Source organism: Wyeomyia smithii, chromosome 2 (assembly GCF_029784165.1).
Source record: "Wyeomyia smithii strain HCP4-BCI-WySm-NY-G18 chromosome 2, ASM2978416v1, whole genome shotgun sequence".
NCBI classification, from domain to species: Eukaryota; Metazoa; Arthropoda; class Insecta; order Diptera; family Culicidae; genus Wyeomyia; species Wyeomyia smithii.
Window position 1 is genome coordinate 8547302 of NC_073695.1, and position 16933 is coordinate 8564234.

General features: G+C 38.0%; 1 protein-coding gene across 1 annotated transcript in view; it reads right to left on the reverse strand.

Annotated features, from left to right (window-relative positions):
* Positions 1-16933, reverse strand: part of LOC129726149 (uncharacterized) — a 386566-nt gene that overhangs the window by 280753 nt on the left and 88880 nt on the right. The gene's annotated exons all lie outside the window — the stretch shown is intronic.

The window sequence follows — 16933 nt, forward strand, 5'->3', positions numbered from 1 at the left end:
CATGAAAAATTTCTCATAAGAAACTACTATCATCCCGAGGTAATATGAGCCATTCTCGAGATATAACAATTTTACAAAAATAGTTGCAAATTTCGTGATTAATTTATATTATAATTTGTAGACGTAAGACACCCGAAAATAGTGATAGGTGGATTTTGAAGAAGATTAACCAAGAAATCCAGAATAAAATATTATTTTTGACCATAAGTGTTGCCAGATAGATTATTTTTTGACGTTGACTAACGTCTATATCGAAGTTAGGCCCCTGAATTTGAAAATCTAGTAATTCAACCAGGGAAAACCAGAGAAAAGTGGTCAGGTTTTGAGCGCTTATTTTGCAGTCATCTATAATCAGATTTTCGAGGTTTTGGCATCAATCGATCAGAAATTCTTTTACGGTTAAATTTATGTAACAAAAACAAACTATTGTTTGAGATACACTATTGAAAAATTGGTAATTAATATCGATTGTCTAAATCATACCGCGCAGCCAATCACTACCTCTCTTCCCAAGCACAGTCGACACTAACGGATACAATCGATCTGACTTTGTTGTTATTGTTGTTGTCACTTTCTGTTTCCGCTGTTTATGCTGCTGCTAGCGGAAAAAAACCTTGCAAATATGCATCTTTTTGTTGGTGTCAATTTTACGACAGCGGCCGGCGCCCCATCATTCTGATTCCAAAACCGCACCAGTGACATAAGGACGCTAGGTGATAGCAGCTGAAAGGAGGAAATACAAAAGAGTACCGCTCATCTCGTGCCGGTTTCACCCGTAATGCTGGTGGCTTTAGTAGTAAATGGCTACTGCAAAACACTTAAATGGCTGGAATTCTGGACGGACTAACCAGGAAACTATAATCGGCAACTAGCACCTTTTGGTGCCTCGAAATTTTGGTACAGAAGCGGCTAATTGAATTTTCTGTTTTACCAAATGCTGCTGCTAGCGGAAAAAACCTTGCAAAAATGCATGTTTGTGTTGGTGTTAATATTACGACAGCGGCCGGCGCAGCTTTCAAGAAACATTTGTCTCTACCATTCCCTCATCTATGTAGCCCCTTCTTCTTTCTAATTATCTGACGAAGCCTTGGTATAAAACGTATCGTTCGAACATTTCACCCCATCAGTTCCATTACTAAGTCGTACCGGTTACATACGGACGCTAGGTGTTAGCAGCTAAACGGAGAAAAAACAAAATAGTACCGGTCATCTCTTGCCGGTTTCACCTGTTATGCTGGTGGCTGTTAGTAATAAATAGCTACTGAAAAATACTAAAATGGCTGGAATTCTGGGCGGACTACCAGTAAACGAGAATAATCGGCAACTGGTACCTTTTGGTGCCTCGAAATTTTGTTACAGAAGTTTTGTAAAAGAAGCGTTGCAATTCCCTCTACTATTTGCTTCAATGGAATAAAAGAATATGGTAGTCAACGTCATGCGGTCGTGTCTTGAATACCACCCTCCTACTATTTAGTTTAAAATTAAATTTGCATTTTTCGGCAAATGCAGCTAATTATATTTTAAATTTGATGGATTCGTCGTATTTCTTGGAAAATTTGTCGTAAGAAACACTTACCAACCCGTGGTAATCTGAGCCAATCTCGAGATATAGCATTTTTACGAAAATAGTTCTGAATTTCGTAATTAATTTTTCGTAAAAATGTTATATCTCAAGATTGGCTCATATTACCGAGGGGTGGTAAGTGCTTCTTACGTAAAATTTTCCGTGAAATACGATGAAACCATCATATTTAGAATAAAAATAGCTGCATTGGCCGAAAAATGCAAATTTAATTTTAATATACAAAAATAGTCTATCTGGCAACACTTCCGGTCAAAAACAATATTTTTTCTGGATTCCTTGGTCTATTTTCTTCAAAATGCACCTATCACTATTTTTCGGGTGTCTTACGTCTACAAATTATAATATAAATTAATTACGAAATTTACAACTATTTTCGTAAAAATGTTATATCTCGAGATTGGCTTATATTACCTCGGGATGATAGTTGTTTCTTTTATGAAATTTTCCAAGGAACACGACAAAATTATCAAATTTAAAATAAAAATGGCTGCATTTGCCGAAAAATGTAAATTTAATTTTCAAATACAAAATAATTGATCTGGCAACACTTCCGGCCAAAACTTATATTTTTTCCGGATTCCTTGGTTTATTTTCTTCAAAAACCATCTATCAGTATTTTTTGGACATCTTACGTCTATGAATTGTAAGAAAAAGAAAAAAGAGATATTCGACAAAAATTGCGTGACTTTGCACCAAACAGGGGGGACCCACAGAGCGGGGGGTATTTCAATTGACACCAAATTTGGGACTTTTCCAAAATGACAGTAGATAAATAATTCCCCCAACTTTGAGCAAAATCTGTGCCCAAGTGGCATGTACACTTCGTATGGAATGACTCATATGTATTTATTTAAATGCAGGCAGAGTAACGTTTTCTGACGTAGAGCTACGTCTATCGAAAAAATAGGGGTGCAAATTTCAAAACTGAAATCATCGAAAACGTTACAAAATTGTCCACCTTCGAATGCATAAACTTCAGTTAGTTTCCAATGGATTTTCCTTCATTCTTATAGCAACAGATTGGAAAATTCGATATTGTCCTATTAAAATCTAAAGAAACTTTTAAAACACATAGTTCTGCCAATAAGAGCTGAAAACAAGACCAAATATCAGACTTTCAGTCTGATTAAACTAAACCTTTCGTCTCCAGCAAAAAAAAGCAAAGCCTTGGTGCTACATTCCGATTCGGAACTCGACCTTCTGTTTATTTATACACAGACTTCGCAGCCGACTGTTGAGTGTACAGGACAATTGCGGGGCTAGCGCTACGATCCTACTGACACTAACAGTCTCTCCTGAGCCGAGACTCGAACCTACTGGCTTGTTGGACCAGCATCGTACCTCGAGACCATCTGGGCGTCAGCACAGCCCACACTAAAGCATACAAATGTTTTGACTTTCTAACCGATTTGTTGTTGCTGTTGACACGCCAAACGATAGTCTAACTTTTAGCGGACACGTGATAAAGCTAGCAAGCATAAAATTAGTCTTCAATCACTATTCCATCACTGCGCAGCAAGCGACGATTTCAAATATTTTAATTTTTCCTATGGTTTTTGCTGTAACATCCACTAATTTAGTTGCAGCCTGTCATAGCGGACAGACCAACAGAGGAAACCGGTGGATCGCATTGATGATTGGAGATAACAGTCCACTGCATTAGATTTTGGATCCCTCCTCTGCGTGGAAAACACCGTCGTATACGTCTCCGGACATGTTAGGGATTCTGTCCGGATTCTGGCGAAAAACTCTCAGGTACTGCATTTACTTGTAATATGTGTTGTTTACTTGCTTGTAGTGTGAAGAAACAATAAGAAAACAAGAATCATCCAGTTTCATCGCCAAATGGCAATCCGCAATGACGATAAATTAAACAAACCGATTGTAATCTATACTTAGTAGGAGAAATGAAACAGTTTACATCGAGCTAGTGTGTTTCGTAACAGCTTTAGTTTGGTTCTGTCAAACTGTGTGTGGTGCAATTTGCCTCCTTCTTCACATTTCTTCATTTTCTCATCTACGCGTTGTCGTCTGGTTGTGGTGTTGTCCTCTCCGTAGGTATTTAGGACAATCACACGGATTTTTTTTTGACGTAGGACTACGTCTATCTGGAAGTTATGTACCTGAATTTGAAAATCTAGTAATTCAACAAGGGAAAACCAGGAAAAACTGGTCAGGTTTTGAGCGTTTATATTCCAGTCATTTATAATCAGGTTATCGAGGCTCTGGCATCAATCGATCAAAATTTTTTTTACGGTTACTTTTATGTAACAAAAATAGCCTATAGTTTGAGATACACTATTGAAAAAATGGTAAATAACATCGATTGTCTAAATCATACCGAGCAGCCAATCACTACCTCTCTTTCCAAGCACAGCCGACACTAGCGGATACTACCGATCTGACTTTGTTGTTGTTGTTGTTGTCACTTTCTGTATCCGATGCTTTTTTACTTCCCTTGCCATTCTCTTCTCTTCTTAACTCCCCCCTCTTTCCAACTAACTGACGAAACATTGATATAAATGGTACATTCGAACATTTCACCCCATCATTTTCATTTTAAAACCGTACCAGTGACGCACGAACGCTAGGTGCTAGCCGTTGAAAGTAGGGAAAGACAAAATAGTACTGGTCATCTCGTGCTAGTTTCGCTCGTAATGCTGGTGGCTGTTAGTAGAACATGGCTACTGCAAAAGTATTAAAGCTGGAATTCTGACCGTAATAATTGGAGAACAAGAATCATCGGCAACTAGCACCTTTTGGTGCCTCAAAGTGCTGTATTGAAGTAGCTTGTTGAATTTTCTCTTTTATAAAACGTTGCTGATAGTGGAGAGAGCCTTGCAAATAAGCATATTTTTTGGTGTTCATTATTCGACAGCGGCCGGTGCAGTGAATCGTTCTGGTCTCAAATACCGAATTGGTTTGTATTTGCTGTTCACTGAGAAAGGAAGAATCTACAAAATTCGCTAATTCAAAGGTTTGTCTTGCTTTTCCAACTCAAATATCTGCGAAGTGGAGATACCAATATAAATAAGGTTTCATTCATATATTTTATTTATATTGATTATTGTTCAAAGTGCTTCAATGTCTCAGCAAATAAAAATGCGCTGTTAGATAAAAAATATAGAAAAATACCGTAGTCCTACGTCATGCGGTCGTGTCTTTGATACCACCCTCCTACTTTTTCTCATCATACAGGTAGCACTTTTGTTCCTTGTCAAATCGCTGTTTCCTTCGCTGTTTGCTAGTATCAATGTTTGTTCATGGTAATGTTAACGGAAAGACAAAAATTAATATAATAAAACGAAAATCATTCCGCGTCGTCTGCAGTTGGTTACCCGTAATGATGTGGAATTGAAAATACTTTTTTTCAGCGTCACTATTACCCTAGAAGATGTTATGCCAAATATCCAAATTGATCTGTTTTCGAAGAAAACGAGAAAGAAGGCATAATTCGATTGATTCCAAGCTTTGTAAAAATTAAAACCAACCGTCTTACTAAGGACGACCACATATTTTCATTTGCATTTTGGCAATAAGTATATGTTCGGACTATAATTTTCAGAGCTGACTAAGCACCCTGAATCTCGTAACCCCTCACCATTTTGGCGCTTAAAATGTTAAATCAATATGTGAGTATCAAAAATAAATAACACTCGGCTTGGTTATTCATGGTTCATTTGCGGATTCTTTTTGAAAACTCTCTCCTGTGCCTGTCTACTTCCTATCTTTATTTCCAATCCAGTCTAGAATTATGAATTCGTATATCAATTTCCGAGCTCATGTAATTGAATTCTTACAATCATTAAGCTGCATCATGACCAAAAGTAAAAATGAGTCTCTAGCAGGATCGAGTACTCAATTAGTAAAACAATAACAAACCCTTTTCCAGTAAAAACACACTTAGGAATTAACTTTTCAAACCTAGAGTTTGAGCAACCACCTTTTCAAAATTTGACAATCAATCAATCATCTTTTAACCCTCATACAGAAATGATTTCAAAAACGTCAATTAGTAAAAGATCACGTACGTGTAACCGAACGACGGGTCCAGCTTACAGATCTAGCAGATGTCCATCAATGTGTCATCCTCGTCGCACAAAAGTCCTTATTTTCCGTTCATTAGACAGTCCTCTTTATTAGGCTTAAAACACGAATCATCACTTTAAAACAAACACAAACTTTTTCAAACCGGTTGCCTAGCGGAGGAGGACTTCCCGGATCTGTCGTCCGTCAGCACGTGGTCGACTTTTTGCTCAAGCTTTCTACGCCACGTTACTGGGCTGCTGTATCTGACACACGTCCTCAGTCAAGAACAACGTAGACATCATCATCGTCATCGTCATTGTAATTCCCACCCATCATCACGGTGTCTCCCACGTTTGGGAGCTGCATGTCCTATACGCTTTCAGATTTAGTTCAAACAAACAAACTCACTCTGGAAACGAGTTCCCTTGCATTTGCACTACCGGATTCCAACCACCAGTCGCAGGGCCAACGAAACAATGATGAAAAGGGTCGATCTGAGTTGTTTGGGTCCCCGTTCCTTTATGAAGCCATGAACTGCTCGCATGTACATCCGCATTCAGGCTTTGCCGTACGGTGGATAGCCAACACTTTTACGAGATAAGGCTTGTAGGGTATGGCTCATGTCGAGTGTGTCGAGGTTCTTGCCGCCATGCGATGCAGGAGATGTCGGAGGCATCGGTCAAGCGGAATCTCATTCTGCCTGGTTCTCGTTCAAATTGATTGTTTGTCCTGCTCTTACGAGCGAACACTCGACGCCACTGAAAACAACGGCCATAGCGTGGTCTGTACGGAGAGCCAGCCGACGTCCGACTTACATGAGGAAAAACGATGATCAACTACGAGGAAGAGAGTGGACGGTGGGAGACGGTCGGAAATATAAACTTCATTATTCATGTTTGATTGCAAATATGGAAATCAGAAAAGTTCCGCTTTTTACGACGATTGTATTTGGTCTGCCAGTGTAGCGTAAAACTCATCTAACGGTGGGCTGTTCCAATTTCGGCAAACGTGCTCAGATCGACACTAAAAAGGCAGAGCTCTCGGTAAAAGTGTACTGTGGAAAGGAAAACTTTCTGACCACGGGCGTTGGCTGCCAGCCGGCCGGCTGACCGGCCCTCGCCATTGTCATCCTCTTCGTCGTCGTCGTCGTCGTCGTCGTCGTCGTCGGGTGAATGCAAGACACTTTGCGGGTGACAAGTGATATTCCACTGAACCGCACATTGCGCTCTTACAGCCAACCGTTCGAACGAGCTGCTGCTGCCGAGCAGTTTGGGCTGATAAAATAGAACCCACTATGGGCGGGAAAGTTTCCCTGGCCAAATGAGAGACCGGTTCCCGGCGGCGGATGGCTGAAACAATTGAAATCCTCCGGCAAGTGACGTGGACAGTAGTTGAACGGTGACGGTGCTGTGGATTCATAATGTAAAACCGCGACAAGTGTCGTGTTTTGATGGAGTGTACTATTTCTAGATTACAGTCTCGACAGTTGAGAGTTTACAACAGTTGACGTTTTAATAAAAACCCTTTAGAAATTGCGATAGAGTAATTTGTGCAACTCGTTTTTACAAGCAAATTATGTTTCAAACTGCCGTTGGGTACGTGAGTCTAGCCAGACTCACTTCGAATTTGAATTCAATTCGATCACATTAATTTGAAACCAAACAGCTTTTTTAGCTTTTTAAAATTTTCGTTTCTTTCAACCTGTGGATAACCACCATGAAAATTTGAATACACTTCGCTCACGTTTAACAAAACGGCTTAGTGTAAAAAATGCATGTATGCGAATCATGATTGCGTTCCTTAACACGATCGACAGAATATTATATCCAACTGTCCGGGATTGCACTCTTTAGGATATATAAGAGCCAACTTCGGTTCAAACAAATCGTTTTACAAGAGGGTCGTCAATTGAATTCAAGACTGACACAATTCAAAATCGACAGTTTTGAAAAAAACGTGTTTTATAATTTGTGTTCATATTATAGCAAGTATGTACGATTTCAACCTCATTATTCATCTTTTTCAGGATATTTTAGATATGAGGTATAAGAAATTGAACACTGGATTTTTCAATGTATTTAGAAACGGGTTTTTGAGAGACGAAACTTCTTAATATTAGGAATCATTTGCCATTGAAAACTCAAAAAACTGCAAAATTCTGATTGTGCCTTCCTTAAACTCAGCTGACGAAATAATTTTACTAGCGGACGGTCACATCTTAGCAATAGCAGGCTTCCCGTCTTGTTAATGTCGGCGAGCATCTGGGGGATTATTCGTTCTTATTTGTCCAGATTACCGCCAAATTTTCCAACGGTTTTGGTCATAGTGAAAGCAATTTTAATTTTTCATCTCAATTCAGACGATTGGTCGGAAATTTTTTCTTGAAGAAAAAAAGTAGGATGATGATACAGGAACACAGAGGAACTTGTAAAAGTTTGCATGAATAAACTTTTTTCTGTACTGGTTTTGCGCAACAATACAGCCTAAAATCCGATTCACGCACAGCCCTTCAAATTTTTGTAAAAATAAATGCAACTTTCTTTTGAAAAAAAAAAAAAAATAATCTATTAATCATTCAAAATATTGCCCATCACTAGCTACAACTTGTTCCCATCTTCCTGGCTGAATACCCTTACAATAAAAGTGTTCGTCTTTTGTGGCTATCCACGAATCATGCCGCTTTTCGATGTTTTCATTTGAGCAGAGCTGCTGATCAGCCCGATCAAGTACTATATTTGGGATACATTTATGACAGGTGACCCAGTTTGAGCGTTTCTAATGTAGGTTTTAACATCTTTGGCTGTAAGAGGACGAATGTTGCCAAGCAAAAGGATCACTTTTTCGCTCAGTTCTCAGCCTAATTGCATCATCTGAAGTCGACACCGTTTTCTAGTGATTGTTTCGTTCTGTGTCAAAATCTTTCATATTTTTTTTTCTCTAGGTTCTGGATAAATCCATTTTTTAACACTTCCTTTTCTGTATCGTCCTAAGGCTTCATATTATAAGGAATCCAATTTCCCTGTTTTTGAATCATTCTTAAAGATGCAATCACTTGTAAATGAATTGGTGGGTAACTCGTGATACCAAAGCAAGCTGTTCCTGCGTTAAACATTAATTTTCATCGAACAATCGCTCCCATTCAGCGTATTCGAAGGTTTTTGGCCTTTCTTCACGCGAGTAGTCTTAAACATCAGAATTACCGTACCGTCTGTAAACCGGAATCAATTAGGACACGTTGTTCACTCAGAGTAGCATTTCCGTAAGTTGTGCCGATTTTCGATGTAACTTATTTAAGAAATGCTCCTGGTAAACACGTCTTTAACGGCAGTCGTTTTTTTTGCATTTTTTAAGTAAACACTTCAATAAGGTACTTAAATTTTTTTAACATACGTCTTTTCAGCATGATTTTCGAACCAGACTTTTGAAAGTTTTGAAAAGAGAATTCAATTTTCCAAATTCATTCGTTTATCAAAAATGGATTAGACAGACACGGCCCTTTGAAATACTTCTCTAGAAATACTTGCATGAAAGTCTGGAATTACTGGGAATAGTGATATAACCCATTTAGGCCATCTATAAAGTGTCAGTAGTCATCGACTTGAACAGCGGCATTGAATTCTATGTGCATAGTACCACAAAATTTCGATTCACCTGACATAGGAACCTTCTCAAACGTATGTTTCACGTGAGACTACTATAGTTTAAAAATATTTTGAGAATATTTATTCATATTTAGGAAGAAAAGTTTTTAGGCCGTTACAAATTTCATTTTCGTTTTATGTCACCCCCCCCCCCCCCTTCAAAAATTTTGAATATTGGAAGGGGAAGAAAAAAAAGCTCATACCGTTTTATTGATTTTATTTGTTTTCCGACAGCATTAATGCTTAACCCTCTAGTGCCCAATGCCGCCATTTGGCGGGCTTCAGTCGAAGTTCCGAAATGCTTTAATAAATACCTAAAAAGTGTTGATAATGGTTTATAATGATTTTATTGAAGTCCGTTTAGAAATTAATTTGGGCACTAGAGGGTTAATTTAGCAATGAACAAGTCCAAGTGTCGTCAAAAGGCTTGCGAAATAGATAATAATAATAATAAAGTGTTATTTTTCAACATTTATTTGAGTGCAAGTTACAAACGTCATAACTTGCACACAAACTTTTATCAAAGATATTTCTTTTTTTTTCGTCTCGGTGTTATTTTTTTTTGCCACCCTTTTGCTAAGTTTGATAACCTTGGACATAAAAAGAATTCTAAATTTGTATCCGCCTTATTTTTACATTGATGAGAACCGTATAATATAGAAAACAAAAAATCTTAATTAGATAAAATTTGGAAAAGTAAATTTTATTCCATATTCAACCGTCTTGAGATGGTCGTCGATTCCAAAGCAGTGTCATTGCAAACTTTTTGTCTGACTGTTGCATCTCACATCTGCCAAGCAGGAATTTCACATATAAATGTTTTTCTGTATTTACAAAGTTTTGGCAAAACTAACGATAACGAAACACAGGTTTTAGCAGAAAATGTAGATTCGCAGAAATCGAAAAATTGACATTCAATTTAATGGACATCTGAACGTTTATAGCATTGAAATTAAGTGAATAAACAGATTCAGAAAAACCTAAATAGTTTTTATTTATCAAATATCGGAATCATACTGGATTTATATCTTATTCATAATTTTTAAATGTCTCAGTAAGAAAGACTATTAGTTCGACTTTTAAGTAGCATTTTGAAAACTACAGAGAAATGTATTATTCTCTAGTCGCAGCTGCGGGATGCATCACAAAACAGCGTGATGTGTGTCGCGTAGCCGAGAGTGCTGCACTCCTTCTATCTGCGTCCATTCGATACAAAGCTGCCAGCAGGCTTGTCGTTTCTCCTCAGAGAATCACTAGCGTGTAGAAGAATATCTTTCTCTGCGGAAACAACTGCTCTCACACTTGTAGGAAAAGCGGCGCACTTGCTCGAAGTGAGCAGTGAATCGTTTGTATCTGAAAACCTTGGTGAAAACTGCAATATCTCTCCAGAGAAATAATAAACTGGTGTGAGCTTTCTTACACGAAAGGACATTACGCTCAACAACTAGACAACAGCGCTCACTTCATTGATTGTAGTATATATCTCTTGAGCATATTTCAAATGAGGAAAGCATCTAGGTAGGAATCCATATTGCCCTGTTTGCATCTGGTAACTGACCGCTCTTCGAATGCTTTCAAATTTATCTAAGCAGTGCTCACCGCGATGTATTCCAATGTATTCTCTCTAGAGTGATTAACAACTCTTGTTTTGCTCAACTGTGGTTCACGCAGCGAGTGTATCAATTTTTCTACGAGCGGTAGAAACACAGCACAAAGCAGAATAAAGCAGTTCGGTGCAAAAAAAAAATAATCACAGACGGGTATAAGAAGAGTAGCGATAAATCTGAGCGAATAAATCAACAGAAGGGTTGTGTGTAAAGACACGACCGCAAGTTTGACAAAGAACTACATTGAGCTGTTCGTTTCATCACTTACATCGCTGTGTTCGAGAGTGATCGCGGATTCTTTGAACGATAGACGCTAAGATTACGATATCTCATTATCTCTGGAAATAATGTTGTGGCCTCAAGAAGATTCAAAATATCAACTGGGGTTGATTTACGGCCTATTAATATCATCCCGGCATCGACAAAACTCAGCTGGTATTTGATGATCTTTGGCTATTTTGACAGGAACCGGTAATCAACATCTTAAATTTTCAAAATAACCGTAAGTCGACTCCAGATTGCATTTTGAATTTTTATAGGTCCGTCACATTGTTCCCAGAGAGTTTTTTTTATTGGTTTTGCCCAAAAGTTACTATAATGTAAGTAATGTAACAAACAACCTTATGTAGTTAAACGTTAATCTTGCGTACAACCTCTCCTTACTTTTTTAGAGGAAGTGCTGGCTAATGCACCTACCGCCGATGCTACCGCACAAAGGCAGCTTCTTCCTAGAGGTAATGACGCTGCTAACGCTATCGCTGCTGGCACCCATTGCTGCTATCAGCCGCCGTTACTGCTTCTACTCGATTAGCAGGCTCCTATATAGCATAAGCAGTGCATTCCTCGTTAACTAGATATAAAAATCTGTCGACCGTGTTAGGGAAAGCAAGTATTAAGCGACCAATCAGAGGTGTTTCAACAAGGCTTGACAATTTTCAAGGTTCGAATAATCAATTCACAATTCTCTACATTTGGACGCATGCATAGAAGATTTTTCAATCGATTGCTGCAAGCAGAGCCTGACAGATTAATTTTCAATTGACAATTATCAGGTTATAGTGACACTTTGACCCGACGCTTTCAATTGAAAAGCTTTTGTATCATTCTGAAAACTATTCGAAAGTTCATGTTTTGATTTGGACAACTGAAAGGTTTGAAAATGATACAAATGCTTTTCAATTGAAAATGACAATGAGTCGGAGAAAGGGTGCCTCCATACAGTACTTCACGCATGTATACAGAAGAGGGAGAAAAGAAAAAAAATTCCGAAATATTGATCGGAACTTGCGTGACGTATTTGCTGGATGCCATTGCCGTTTAAACGGTATTACAAACTATCATCAAACGACGCGATGCGGTGCTAGTTTCAATTGAGACGCTGAAGGAAAGGAAAGATTCTCTTTCTCTCTCCGTCACTCTCTCCGTCAAATGAAATAGCCATCAGTTTCATTTGAAATGATCCGAACAACAGATGGGAAAGAGAGAAAGAAGTGATTCGATGACAGTAGCCGAAAGGAATCAAGTGAAAATGAAACTGTTCGAGTCGAAATGACAGCGCGAGTATATCAGTTTCATTGATTTGTTTCGAAAATGTAGAGCCACGGCTGCAAGAACGGAGGGAATCCATTGGAAACAAAACGTTTATTAGCATTCGAAATTTGCAGTGGTGGAAAAAATAATAGATGTGAGCATTGCTTATAAAGTCATCTGCATTTCAATTTATCATGTATACTGCCTATAATCGCATATCAGTCCCATCTGGAAAATCATCAAGTTGAGGAAACAGCGCTTGAAGATATTTGTCTTGTTTTGGATATTTCTCCTGTTTGGGCCGGGTTTTTCTAATTTTTTCGTCTTGATGTAACTAAATAGACCTCAATCATAACTTCTTCATTGAAGAATTGCCTTTGTCGTGAAAATTACAATGAAAAATAAGGAAGAGACTAATACCTATGCGATTATTTAGGCCATCGAGTAGCAAAATAATCGCATACCAGTCTCACTTTCAACCAGTCGGTGTACTACTCCATGTTTTTCTCAAGTATTTTGAATATGGGCAGACGTTTATGGCCGCAGACAGCGTCTAAATATTCTGCAAGGAGAATGGCGGAAACATCCACCCATTACTTACCCCGACTTTAAGGTCGCCGTTGAAAAAGCAAAATATAGGGTTGAAGTCTTGGATATGCTACTGAATAATATCTTTTTTTATGTCTTCAGTGTTTCGCAATACTTGCTGAATAAAATTTTTCTGCATTATCCCGTGCATTTATCATATTGGAAAAGTGGTATTGAGAAAGGGAAGTTTCCAATTTCATTACAACAGTGACTTGACCGAAGACGACGGCGATGAAAAGAAGTACAAACTGTTTTTAGCTAAGCAACTACAAACGATTCCTTCTGAGTTCTGACAATTTCAACTTGAATAATTATTTGAAGTGAGCAGATCATCCACAGGAAATTAACCCCTTGCAGAAAGCAGCATTGCTCAAGGCAATTATCCCTCTGATTGACGAAACCAATAACCTTTCGGGAACGACCTTTCAGAAAAAGTTGCAGTTTCAGTGTGTACTTAAAGTCATTATTTGTGTGGAATTTATTTGAAATAACTGTGCCGATTTTCGATGTAACTTATTTAAGAAATGCTCCTGGTAAACACGTCTTTAACGGCAGTCGTTTTTTTTGCATTTTTTAAGTAAACACTTCAATAAGGTACTTAAATTTTTTTAACATACGTCTTTTCAGCATGATTTTCGAACCAGACTTTTGAAAGTTTTGAAAAGAGAATTCAATTTTCCAAATTCATTCGTTTATCAAAAATGGATTAGACAGACACGGCCCTTTGAAATACTTCTCTAGAAATACTTGCATGAAAGTCTGGAATTACTGGGAATAGTGATATAACCCATTTAGGCCATCTATAAAGTGTCAGTAGTCATCGACTTGAACAGCGGCATTGAATTCTATGTGCATAGTACCACAAAATTTCGATTCACCTGACATAGGAACCTTCTCAAACGTATGTTTCACGTGAGACTACTATAGTTTAAAAATATTTTGAGAATATTTATTCATATTTAGGAAGAAAAGTTTTTAGGCCGTTACAAATTTCATTTTCGTTTTATGTCACCCCCCCCCCCCCTTCAAAAATTTTGAATATTGGAAGGGGAAGAAAAAAAAGCTCATACCGTTTTATTGATTTTATTTGTTTTCCGACAGCATTAATGCTTAACCCTCTAGTGCCCAATGCCGCCATTTGGCGGGCTTCAGTCGAAGTTCCGAAATGCTTTAATAAATACCTAAAAAGTGTTGATAATGGTTTATAATGATTTTATTGAAGTCCGTTTAGAAATTAATTTGGGCACTAGAGGGTTAATTTAGCAATGAACAAGTCCAAGTGTCGTCAAAAGGCTTGCGAAATAGATAATAATAATAATAAAGTGTTATTTTTCAACATTTATTTGAGTGCAAGTTACAAACGTCATAACTTGCACACAAACTTTTATCAAAGATATTTCTTTTTTTTTCGTCTCGGTGTTATTTTTTTTTGCCACCCTTTTGCTAAGTTTGATAACCTTGGACATAAAAAGAATTCTAAATTTGTATCCGCCTTATTTTTACATTGATGAGAACCGTATAATATAGAAAACAAAAAATCTTAATTAGATAAAATTTGGAAAAGTAAATTTTATTCCATATTCAACCGTCTTGAGATGGTCGTCGATTCCAAAGCAGTGTCATTGCAAACTTTTTGTCTGACTGTTGCATCTCACATCTGCCAAGCAGGAATTTCACATATAAATGTTTTTCTGTATTTACAAAGTTTTGGCAAAACTAACGATAACGAAACACAGGTTTTAGCAGAAAATGTAGATTCGCAGAAATCGAAAAATTGACATTCAATTTAATGGACATCTGAACGTTTATAGCATTGAAATTAAGTGAATAAACAGATTCAGAAAAACCTAAATAGTTTTTATTTATCAAATATCGGAATCATACTGGATTTATATCTTATTCATAATTTTTAAATGTCTCAGTAAGAAAGACTATTAGTTCGACTTTTAAGTAGCATTTTGAAAACTACAGAGAAATGTATTATTCTCTAGTCGCAGCTGCGGGATGCATCACAAAACAGCGTGATGTGTGTCGCGTAGCCGAGAGTGCTGCACTCCTTCTATCTGCGTCCATTCGATACAAAGCTGCCAGCAGGCTTGTCGTTTCTCCTCAGAGAATCACTAGCGTGTAGAAGAATATCTTTCTCTGCGGAAACAACTGCTCTCACACTTGTAGGAAAAGCGGCGCACTTGCTCGAAGTGAGCAGTGAATCGTTTGTATCTGAAAACCTTGGTGAAAACTGCAATATCTCTCCAGAGAAATAATAAACTGGTGTGAGCTTTCTTACACGAAAGGACATTACGCTCAACAACTAGACAACAGCGCTCACTTCATTGATTGTAGTATATATCTCTTGAGCATATTTCAAATGAGGAAAGCATCTAGGTAGGAATCCATATTGCCCTGTTTGCATCTGGTAACTGACCGCTCTTCGAATGCTTTCAAATTTATCTAAGCAGTGCTCACCGCGATGTATTCCAATGTATTCTCTCTAGAGTGATTAACAACTCTTGTTTTGCTCAACTGTGGTTCACGCAGCGAGTGTATCAATTTTTCTACGAGCGGTAGAAACACAGCACAAAGCAGAATAAAGCAGTTCGGTGCAAAAAAAAAATAATCACAGACGGGTATAAGAAGAGTAGCGATAAATCTGAGCGAATAAATCAACAGAAGGGTTGTGTGTAAAGACACGACCGCAAGTTTGACAAAGAACTACATTGAGCTGTTCGTTTCATCACTTACATCGCTGTGTTCGAGAGTGATCGCGGATTCTTTGAACGATAGACGCTAAGATTACGATATCTCATTATCTCTGGAAATAATGTTGTGGCCTCAAGAAGATTCAAAATATCAACTGGGGTTGATTTACGGCCTATTAATATCATCCCGGCATCGACAAAACTCAGCTGGTATTTGATGATCTTTGGCTATTTTGACAGGAACCGGTAATCAACATCTTAAATTTTCAAAATAACCGTAAGTCGACTCCAGATTGCATTTTGAATTTTTATAGGTCCGTCACATTGTTCCCAGAGAGTTTTTTTTATTGGTTTTGCCCAAAAGTTACTATAATGTAAGTAATGTAACAAACAACCTTATGTAGTTAAACGTTAATCTTGCGTACAACCTCTCCTTACTTTTTTAGAGGAAGTGCTGGCTAATGCACCTACCGCCGATGCTACCGCACAAAGGCAGCTTCTTCCTAGAGGTAATGACGCTGCTAACGCTATCGCTGCTGGCACCCATTGCTGCTATCAGCCGCCGTTACTGCTTCTACTCGATTAGCAGGCTCCTATATAGCATAAGCAGTGCATTCCTCGTTAACTAGATATAAAAATCTGTCGACCGTGTTAGGGAAAGCAAGTATTAAGCGACCAATCAGAGGTGTTTCAACAAGGCTTGACAATTTTCAAGGTTCGAATAATCAATTCACAATTCTCTACATTTGGACGCATGCATAGAAGATTTTTCAATCGATTGCTGCAAGCAGAGCCTGACAGATTAATTTTCAATTGACAATTATCAGGTTATAGTGACACTTTGACCCGACGCTTTCAATTGAAAAGCTTTTGTATCATTCTGAAAACTATTCGAAAGTTCATGTTTTGATTTGGACAACTGAAAGGTTTGAAAATGATACAAATGCTTTTCAATTGAAAATGACAATGAGTCGGAGAAAGGGTGCCTCCATACAGTACTTCACGCATGTATACAGAAGAGGGAGAAAAGAAAAAAAATTCCGAAATATTGATCGGAACTTGCGTGACGTATTTGCTGGATGCCATTGCCGTTTAAACGGTATTACAAACTATCATCAAACGACGCGATGCGGTGCTAGTTTCAATTGAGACGCTGAAGGAAAGGAAAGATTCTCTTTCTCTCTCCGTCACTCTCTCCGTCAAATGAAATAGCCATCAGTTTCATTTGAAATGATCCGAACAACAGATGGGAAA